The sequence below is a fragment of the Nicotiana sylvestris genome, chromosome 8, assembly GCF_000393655.2.
Source record: "Nicotiana sylvestris chromosome 8, ASM39365v2, whole genome shotgun sequence".
Taxonomy (NCBI): domain Eukaryota; kingdom Viridiplantae; phylum Streptophyta; class Magnoliopsida; order Solanales; family Solanaceae; genus Nicotiana; species Nicotiana sylvestris.
Genome location: NC_091064.1, coordinates 168,889,427 through 168,900,389, shown reverse-complemented (window position 1 = coordinate 168,900,389; position 10,963 = coordinate 168,889,427).

Sequence of the window (10,963 nt, the reverse complement as noted above, 5' to 3'; positions counted from 1 at the left end):
AAAGGAGTTGTTCATCCGAAAATGAATCATTGATCTCAAGGCCATCATGGGGCCTCCCTCCTCTTCCAAATGAGACAAGTGGTCCACCACTTAATTGCCACTCCCTTTGCAGTCTACGATTTCAAGATCAAATTCTTGTAGAAGAAGTACCCACCTCATCAATCTAGCCTTTGAGTCCTTTTTACTTACCAAATAACGAAGTGCCGCGTGATCGGTGTGAACAATCACTTTGGTACCCATGAGGTACGGGCGGAACTTTTCCATAGCAAAGACAATGGCTAAGAGTTCTTTCTCGGTCACCATATAGTTGACTTGGGCGTCGTTCATGGTCTTACTAGCATAGTATACCGGATGGAATATCTTGTTGATTCTTTTCCCCAATAACGCTCATATCGCCACGTCGCTAGCATCACACATGAGCTCAAATGGTAAGCTCTAATTTGGTGCGGTAATGATGGGAGTGGTAGTCAACCTGTACTTGAGTAGCTCAAATTCCTTCATACAATCATCATTGAACACAAATTTGGCGTCTTTCTCCAACAACTTTCACAAGGGGTTCACCGCCTTTGAGAAATCCTTGATGAACCGATGGTAAAACCCCACTTGACCTAGAAAGCTCCTCACTCCTTTGACGGAAGTAGGAGGAGGGAGTTTAATATCACTTCAATTTTTTCTTTATCCACTTCAATACCATTCTTGGAGATCTTCTAGCCGAGGACAATGCCCTCCTCGACCATAAAGTGACACTTCTCCCATTTAAGCACCAAGTTGGTCTCTTCACAACGTGCCAATAACTTATCAAGATTATCCAAACACTCTTCAAAAGAATTCCCCATAATAGAGAAATCATCCATGAAAACCTCGACGAAGTCCTCCACTATGTCCGTGAATATTATCATCATACACCGCTGAAAAGTGGCCGGTGCATTACATAAACCAAACGGCATCCTTGAGAATGCAAATGTGCCATATAGACAAGTGAAGGTTGTCTTTTCTTAGTCTTAATGTGCAATAAGAATCTTGTTGTATCCAGAATACCCATCCAAGAAGCAATAATAAGCACTTCTGGATAGCCTATCCAACATTTGATCAAGAAATGGAAGCGGAAAATGATCTTTCCGAGTCACTTTGTTGAGCTTCCTATAATACATGCATACTCTCCAACCGGTGACAGTTCTTATGGGGATCAACTCATTGTTGTCATTTATAATCACAGTCATCCCTCCCTCTTTGGGACACATTGTACCGGTGAAGTCCATGAACTATCAGAAATGGGGTAGACAACCCCAACATCCAACCACTTGATGATCTCTTTCTTGACTACCTCTTGCCTGGCCTCATTCAACCTTTTTTGATGTTCCACGGAGGGTTTGGAATCCTCCTCCAATATGATTTTGTGCATGCAAAAGGCAGGGCTTATACCCCAAATGACCTCCAATGTCCAACCTATTGCCTTCTTCCTCCTTTGGAGCATCGCAAGGGTGGAATCTACCTGCACGTTAGTTAAGCATGAGAAAAGAATAACAGTTAAAGTGGAACAAGGGCCTAAAAACTCATACCTGAGGTGTGAAGGCAAGGGTTTCAACTCCAATGTGGGAGGCTCCTCGATTGAGGGCTTTGTTGGTGGAGTCTTCCGGTTCTCAAGATCCAAGGAAAGTCTTCAAGGCTCATATGTATATGAACTCATTCCTTACAAAGCATTGACACATTCTACCAATCCTTCCTTCTCATCCTCATCATGATTCAATAACACAGCTTCCAATAGGTCTTTAACATTCATCACAACACTTATGTCATCAACAATAACTTTAGTCACAAGATCCACAAACGAACACACTTCGTTGCTATTAGACTGCCTCATTGACTTGCAAACATAGAACACAACGTTTTCATCGCCCACCCGGAAGCTAAGCTCCCCAGCTTCTACATCAACTAAGTCCTTCTCTGTAGCTATGAAAGGTATTCCCAATATGATTGGCACCCGCAGTCAACCTTATAGTCAAGTATCATAAAATCTGCGGGAAAGATGAACTTGTCGAACCCGAACTAGCACATCATCAATTATCCCCAATGGCCTCTTCATTGTCTCGTCTGCCATTTGCAACCTCATATATGTGGGTCTTGGTTGCCCAATCCCCAATTTTTTGAACACAGAATATGGCATCAAGTTAATGCTTGCCCCCAAGTCACACAAAGCTTTGGCGAAATCGGCACTACCAATAGGGCATGGGATTGTAAAGGCACCCGATTCTTCTAACTTTGGAGCCATGGAGTGCTCAATGGCACTCACTTGATGTGTCATTTTGATCGTTTCACATTTCATTGATTTCTTCTTTGTTACCAAGTCCTTCATGAACTTTGCATATCCCGGCATTTGTTCTAACGCTTCAACCAATGGCACATTTATGGAAAAACTTTTCATTATATCAATAAATTTCTTAAATTGATTCTCATTGTTTTTCGTTGCAAGCCTTTAAGGATATGGTGGAGGAGGACTTGGCAAAGGATCCTTGGCTTTGGGCACTACCAGATCCAGTATGTCTATCACATGTCCCCTAGACAGGTTCACATTATCTTGTGTCTCCTCCTTATTTTCATCAATGTCTATCCTCACTTCATCATTCACTTGAACCTCATTGCTTGGCTCATCATCATCTTTCATCACCACATCATTATTCACAATCTTTCTTCAGTTTGAGGTATTAGCAATTCCACCTTTCCCACTTCTTGTAGTCACCGTCATAGCATGTCCCATATTATTCCCACCCTTCAGGTTTACTACCGTATCACTTGGTAGTGCCCCCTTAGGGCGAGTATTCAAAGCTTGAGAAATTTGGCCAAGTTGGACTTCCAAGTTGCGGATAGAAGTGTTGTATGAGGCTAATTGGGCATCAGAGTCGGCATTTTTCTTCATCATTTGCTCGAACATGGTTTCAATCCGTCCCATCTTATTGTTGTAAGAACTAGGACCTTGTGACGGATATGTAGGAGGGTTATTTGGTTGTTGATATATTGGGGGCCTTTGAAAGCCCAACCCCCAATTCCCTTGATTATTGTTGTTCCAACCCCCTTGATTGTTATTGCCTCCCCAATTACTATTATTGTTTCCACCCCAGTTGCCTTGATTTTCTTTATTACCCCAATTTTGATTGTTGTTCCCCCAATTTCATTGGTTGTTGTTGTTGACACTATTCCAATTTCCTTGTTGACCTTGATTGCCCCAATTTCCTTGGTTTCCCCGTGATCTCCACTGTTGTTGATTCAGAGCATTGCCCCGTTGACCTTGATAATTGTTGACATATTGAACCTCTTCACTTTGATCATCATATAAATCATCTTGATTGTACCCACTACCACTTTGCTCAAATTGATCCGGATTGTTTTGAACTTGTTGACCTCGTTTCCTTCTCTTGTTGACCATCATGTTCACTCCTTCTATGACATTCACTTGTTTTGCCCCTTGAACTTATTGAAGCTGAGCTTTGGCCAATTGGTTCATGGTAGTTGTCAACTCGGCTATAGCTTGGTCGTGGTCATGTAGCTCCTTATGTAGGTGAATAACATTAGGTCACCTTATGGCACATTGGATCTACTTTGCCACGCCAAAGAGGTATCCACCATCTCATCAAGTATTTCACAAGCTTCGGCATATGGCATGTTCATGAAGTTCCCCCCGGTGAGTTGGTTAACCACATATTGGTTTGTTGTGTTGATCCGCCTGTAGAGGGTCTGTTGGATCATGGACTCAGTCATATCATTGTTCGAGCACTCTTTTACCGTTGTCCGATACCTCTACCAAATCTCATGTAACAGTTCATTTGGCTCTTATTTAAAAGCAAGGATCTCATATCTTAGCATTGCTATATGTCCCGAAGAAAAGAACTTTGCAATGAATTTCTCGGCCAACTCATCTCAAGTGGTAATGGAATGGTTGGTAACCTTTCTAGCCAATCCAAATCCTTCCCCCTCAGAGAAAATGGGAAAAGCCTTAACTTCAATGCGTCCTCGAAGACATTAGTTTGCTTGCTCTCCCAGCACGTGTCAACAAAACCTTTAAGATGCTTATAAGCGTTTTGGTGTGGAGCTCCGGTGACGAAACCCCTCTATTCCAATAGTGTAAGCATGACGTTGGTTATTTGAAAGTTTCCCGCCCTAATCCAGGGCGGGACTATTGCACTCGCTGGCCTTCATTTGGTAACACCCTGTGTGTTGCCCTTGAAGGAGGTGGGGGAGAGTTCAGGATGTTGTCATTAGGCGGGCGACCTCTCCTTTGTACTTGAGGTTCGAGTTGAATCTCAACCACGTGATCATCATATACCTCCTCCCCCAATGGCAAATTTTCGAGGGCTTCATTGTTAAGAGTCATTTGGTACCTAAAACCAATTCATACACAAAATTAGAAAAACAGAAGGAAAGAAAAACAAAACACACAAATACATAGATGTAGACATGTGATTTTTGACCCTCCCCAAGATTTTTCATATTTTAGCGTAAATATTCAGTTTAGGTTTAGTATCGCTCTCTTTACTTTATTTTATCTAAAAAAAGACACTACAAAAATATTTTCCTTTATTCTAGCTAGTTGATATTTTGTCTAGTTAGTTATATTTTTGAAAAAATACAAAAATAGTTTTGGCATTTTATTTTCAAAAAATAATAAGAAGAAAAGTTCAAAAATATTTTACATTTTAGTATATATTGAGTAGTTTAAATTTCATTAATATGGTAATTATATGTCTTCTCTAAACATTTTTATTATCTTAAATATACTAGTATCTTTATAAAGTTATTTTTAATTCATTTTAAAATCAAAGGAAAAGAAAAATGAAAAAAAAAAGATTTTGATTTAGTCTTCCTACCCCAAAGTTAATTAGCCCAAATTCATGACCTAAATCCCTTCAAGCCCAAAACATTGAGCCCATACCCCATTCCCCATTTGACCTAACCTAATTCTTACCCCTATAAAAAAAAACCACACACACTCATAGAAAAAAAAAGAGGAAAAAACATACAAAAGAAGAAAGAACGGCAAAAATGAAAAAAGGAAGCTTTCATGACTTTGATTTTGGAAAAGAGACACACGCACACATAGATTATGAGAGAGACGACCGAAAGAATAATTTCAGCCGCTACTCCTCCTTCTGTTTTGAACGAGCAGCCGACCCCTAAGAGACCTCATCATCGTCCCTCTCAATTATAAAGAGAATGCGACATGTGTGCGATTTACTGATTCTCGCCGGAATTTCAGATCCATCTTGTTTTTATTTTTTTAACTTTTTCCGGCGAGTTTCGAGATTGTCCGGCGAGGTCTTGTTCGAGGTTCCGGTTTAAAAGACAATCGTAGATTTTGCTTTCTAGTCCAATTTCAAGCGGAATCACCGATGTTGAATTCATTTGTACAAGGTTCTTTGTATAATTACAAATCTGAAATTGCTTCACTCAAGGTCAACTTCTACTCTAAATTCTTAGTTCGTGCGTATATTTTTTTAGGTTTAATGTGCTGACCTTTATACTTGTTCATTGTTTTTATGTTTATGTGGTGAATCATCCTTAGTTTTAGATTTCTTGTGATCCTATACTAATTTTCAGTTTTGGTTTGTTAGCTTTACAGTTACAATTTAGTAGTAACATTTAGGACTTTTAGATTCTATTTGTTTGTTGAGCTACATGCTAGACTAGTTGACTGAATTTAATTTATTGTAATTGAATTTGGTTTAGAAATAGGGAATGAGAAGAATTAATGTTATGCTCGTGTGTCAGTGTTGGATCTTGCAAAATCAAAATGGGTTGTGTGGCTTAATTTGAAGTTGGACCGTTTAAGTTGTTGGTACAAGTCTTAAAACCAGATTTTTACCTCAAGAATATTTTCTTGGTCTCGAAAGCACTTGGGCCGAACAAGTTTAATCTGTCAGGCCTCATTGATTTTAGTCAATAGATTAATAGTTAGCCCACTCTTCCATAATCGATAATTATCTCATAATTTCAAGAATAGAGTAGTAATTTGTAAATATCTCTAAATGAGGATAACTTGTCAATACCCCCAATTGCCATTTTTCTTGACTTCCAAAATAACTCCCTTCGTAATTCATGACTTTACAACAATCTCAAATTAGTTAAGGAAAATCATTTTTGAATATTCGTAGTTTGTTTTAGGCGCGACTTAATCTATCATCGTGATTGTGTACACATGCGCGTGACATAATTATGATTTCTAAAAACCAAACCAAAGTATGCGTTCGCGCAACTTTGGCCAAACCATCTTAATAATAATAAGGCGTGATTAATTGTGGATACATACGCGTGACACGATTTTTGATGCGCCAAATGAAATGAGTACACATATGTGTGACTCGTTTTTTTAAAGATAATTCCATAATTAATAGTAATTGAGCAAATAAAAGCGGTTAAGGGGGTAGATGCGCATAGGTTTGAAAATAAGTAATTAGACAATTTAGTAAGCCAAGTATAATCAAAGCGACCGTTCTAGAACCACGAAACTCGGGAGTGCCTAACACCTTCTCCCGGGTTAACAGAATTCCTTACCCGGATTTTTGTGTTCGTGGACCGATAATAGAGTCAAACTTCCTCGATTCGGAATTTTAAACCGGTGACTTGGGACACCATAGATTATCCCAAGTGGCGACTCTAAATTTAATATAAATAATCCCATTTCGATTGTCACTTAAATTGAAAAAACTCTCTTATACCCCTCTCGGGGTAGGAAAAAGGAGGTGTGACAGCTCTGGCAACTCTGCTGGGGATAAGAACCCAGAACTTCTGGTTCAGGGTTCAAGAATTCGAGCTTATTAATGCGATTTTTATTTGGCTTTATTGTTGATATTACTGTATTTTGCGGACTTAATGTGCTAATTGTCATTTACCGTTTTGATATTGTTTGAATTGTATATAACTGTCTTCTTACGCTACCCATTTGAGTCTTCTGGAAATGGTGCATACATTCGCATGGCCCTTTTTTTATGTAGAAATTATACCAAATAGAATGAGGCTGGGCAAGCGACAAGGCCGAGTAGACTTCAGCGCTCCCGGTACGTCGCCCTTTCTTCGGCCCTAGTTGTCCGCTTGGGTACCCCAAGTCTAGACCAAAACCCCAGGAGTTAAACCTAGAAAAATACAGCTTCATGCCGGATCCCTAGTAGGAACGTTTGTTTACATATTGTGCATTTGATTAGGGGACTCAACACAGGGGTTGGGTCCGTTTAGGACAGGTGTGCCCGAAATAACAGATCATCCTGATGCATTCTATGTGCTATGTGAACATTTATTTGTTTTGGCTTGCATGCTGGTCGGCTAGGGAAAATAAAGCAAAGAGAAAAACCAAGAGTGATATAGGGAAGAAATAAAGCCTGGTTCTGAAAATCCCGGTATTCGAAAATGCCTCGAAACTCTGCCCAAATTGTTTGAAAAAAAAAAGAAAAGGAAAATGTATTTCAAAAATGAAAGGGAGTCAATATCATGTTTTTCCAATTATGTCAAAACTGGCGAACTATGCGGGTCTGATTCTCACCGGATGTGAGATACGTAGACAAACCTCATCGGTTCCGGCCCATAATTTTCAAAAATCCAAAAATATTTTCCTTTACTTCCTCTCTAGAAAAGTCTTTTTTTTAGACTCCAATTTTCAAATATCCAAAATATTTTCCATTACTTGCTTCTTTAGAAAGTCTTTCTTTTAGACCCTAATTGTTTTAAAAAAAATATATACAAAAATATTTTCTTTTAGTTTCTTCTCAAAATCCAAAAATATTTGTCATTTTTCTTTCAAAATTTGAAAAGAAAATTCAAGATTCAAAATATATTTCCTTTTTCTTTAGGAGCATTTCTTGCATAAATTCAAAATAAAATTCCAAAAAAAAATATGTTCTTTCTTCTTTAGAGTTTCTTTTAAAAAAAATAATACAGACAAAAAACTGAAATCCAAAAATATTTTTCTTCTTCTTTTTAAGTCTTTCTTCCGAAAAAGTCCAAAATAAAAAAAAAGGGTTAGTTTATTTACTTTATTCTTGATCTTCCCGAACTACGCAAGATCTGATTCATGTTCCCACATGATACGTAGTCAACACACATCAGGTTCGATCAAATAATTTTGAAAGAGAAAAAAAAAGAAGGTGAAAAAAATGAAGAAATGAAATAATATGAAAAGAAGGTGAAAAAAATGAAGAAATGAAAAAATATTGATAATAATAAGGACCGACTGAGTCCATTCTAACATGTTTTGTTTTGAATTGTGAAGAAAGTTGAGGTGGTCGGTTTGTGGTAAGCTGAAAACACAAGATCCAAGGAAAAATGATAACTGACATCAAAGTTGTTACAAGTGCTCAAGAGACTCAGGGTCAGAGGGTTCAACAAGAGTCTAATGTGTTTGAGAAAAATAGAATGCTGAAATAACAAATGACCGAAATGTGTCAAGCATGGGCCAGTGGTCAAGGACAACCTCGTCATGAGTCACAATTTGCTACACAGCAAGAGCAATACCACTCTCCTGAGTACCACTCGTATTCGTTTGATCTTCTTGCAAACATTGAGAAGCCTGCCAGAAAGATGGTACAGGAAGAAATGACCCAAAGAGTGAAAATCTTAGAACAACGGTTGAAAAGCATGCAAGGTTTGGTAGGTCAAAAGAGTGTTGCCTTCAAAGATCTATGTATGTTTCCCGATGTCCACTTGCCGCCTGGTTTCAAGACTCCCAAATTTGAAAAGTATGATGGACATGGAGATCCCATAGCCCACCTGAAAAGGTATTGCAATCAACTAAGAGGTGCGGGAAGAAATGAAGAATTGTTGATGGCTTATTTTGGGGAAAGCCTTACGGGAGTAGCTTCCGAATGGTTTATGGATCAAGACACGTCTCACTGGTATGTCTGGGATGACATGGCATAGGCCTTTGTCAAACAGTTCCAATACAACATCGACATTCCTCCAGACCGCATTTCCTTTTCAAGCCTGAAGAAGAAACCAACTGAAAGTTTCAGGGAATATGCCATTAAATAGAGAGAGCAAGCAGCTAGAGTTAAGCCACCCATGGACGACCACGAGCTAATCACTGTCTTCCTTCATGCTCAAGAGCCAGATTATTTTCAAAACATGATGTCCACAGTGGGCAAATCCTTCTCGGAAGCAATCAAAATGGGAGAAATAGTAGAGAATGGTCTTAAGACAAGAAAAATTATAAGTCAAGCAGTTCTTAAAGCCGCAACTCAGGTTGTCCAGGTTGAATCTGATAATTTCAGTGGCACGAATAAGAAGGATGAAGAAATCATGATGACATCAGGGTCGAGAAGAGATCCTAGGAGAGCATCTCGAAGGTATGAGCAACCTCATCAGGTTTCCCATGATTCCCATGAATACTATTATCCACTTTAGAACCCTCAATACTCTATTGCTGCACCTCAGTATGTTTCCCGACCACCAAGACACCCTAGAAGGCGAGCACCAGCACCGCAAAATCTCCACCAGCCTCTACAAAATTTTCAAATGCCCTATAACCCACATCCAAGCCAGGCGTATAGAAGGGAACAAAGGCTGAAAGATAATTTTACACCAATAGGAGAGTCCTATGCAAGTTTGTTTGAGAAGTTAAAGCATCATGACATGATTGCACCCATTCCTCCAAATCATGTGGACCCACATGCAAAAAGCTTTGACCCTTCTAAAAGGTGTGAATACCATTCCAATGCCCAAGGGCACAATGTTGAAAGTTGTCGGGATTTGAAAAGAGAAATAGAAAGGATGATCCAAGAAAACCTGATTGTGATCCAAGACAGTGACACCCAGAATATCGTGCAGAATCCTTTACTTGCACATGATGATGCACACTTTGTGGGAATGATGCGTGGTGACAGGGAGTATGAGAATTCTCTTGGGAATTTGCTAACTCAAGTTAATGATTTTGAAATTGGAGAAGGCTCTGCTGATCCTGATGAGCAAATTTGTGGCTAAATGTCAAGCTTAGCAATTGAAAAGTCATTCCCTCCTCACTAGGAAGGAATCTTGGTAGTTTGTTTTGATGTTTTTTCTATTATCTGGGTTATTTCAGGGTTGTGATCCAGATCTTATTTATTTTATTGAGTCAAACCCTTTTATCCCTCTATTCTGTTTGTGTGAGTCTTGTCTTTCTGTTCCGTTGCTATTTTCATTAGCCAGGTTATTTAGGGTTGTAACTCGGATTTTAGGTTGTTTATCTTGTTGTTTACTCAATGAAATACAGTTTGTTCTTTTGCGTCATTCCATGCTTAGTTCTGTTCCCGCCAGTCTTAATGATATGACATACATGCGGAATTTTTGGCCAGATCTTAGAAAATTGATTTAAGTTTGAATTGGACAACTGAGGAAAAGGCCTTTTTGAGTATGAATAAAGAGTTGAAATACTTTGGAATTAAAATCGAATAAAATTCACCTTCAAATCATTGTGAAGATCGGGCTTGAGGATGTTTAATCAATTGAAGTTTGTTAGAAATTTCGACATTAAGGGACGGAAAGTGTCTTGTGACCACGACACACCAAGAAGACAGACATGTTCGTCAATGTTGGGATCGCGAAAAGATAACATGATTGGCATTCTCGAGGCTAGGAGGCCCTTTTTCTGCTATCCAAACACTTTATATCCTTCGCTACCCCTTTTGAGCCTATGTTATTTTCTTTGACTACCCTCTTTTGGAATCAAGTTTAGAGTCAAAAAAAAGGAGAAAAAATCCATGTCCCAAGAGTACAAACTGGGGTAATTCTTAGAAAGTTCAAAAAAAAAAAGAACTGTCGAAGGTCCATGCCCTCAAAAATAGAAGTTGGGACAAACAAAAAAAAAGAGAAAAAAGAAAAGGAAAAAAAAGAGAAACAGAAAGAAAGATGAAAAATAATTAAGGTCAGATGTTTGAACTACGTTAGACTTGATTCCTTTAAAATAAAGATACATAGGCAGCCTCACGGTTCGGTCCAACCAAATAAGAAT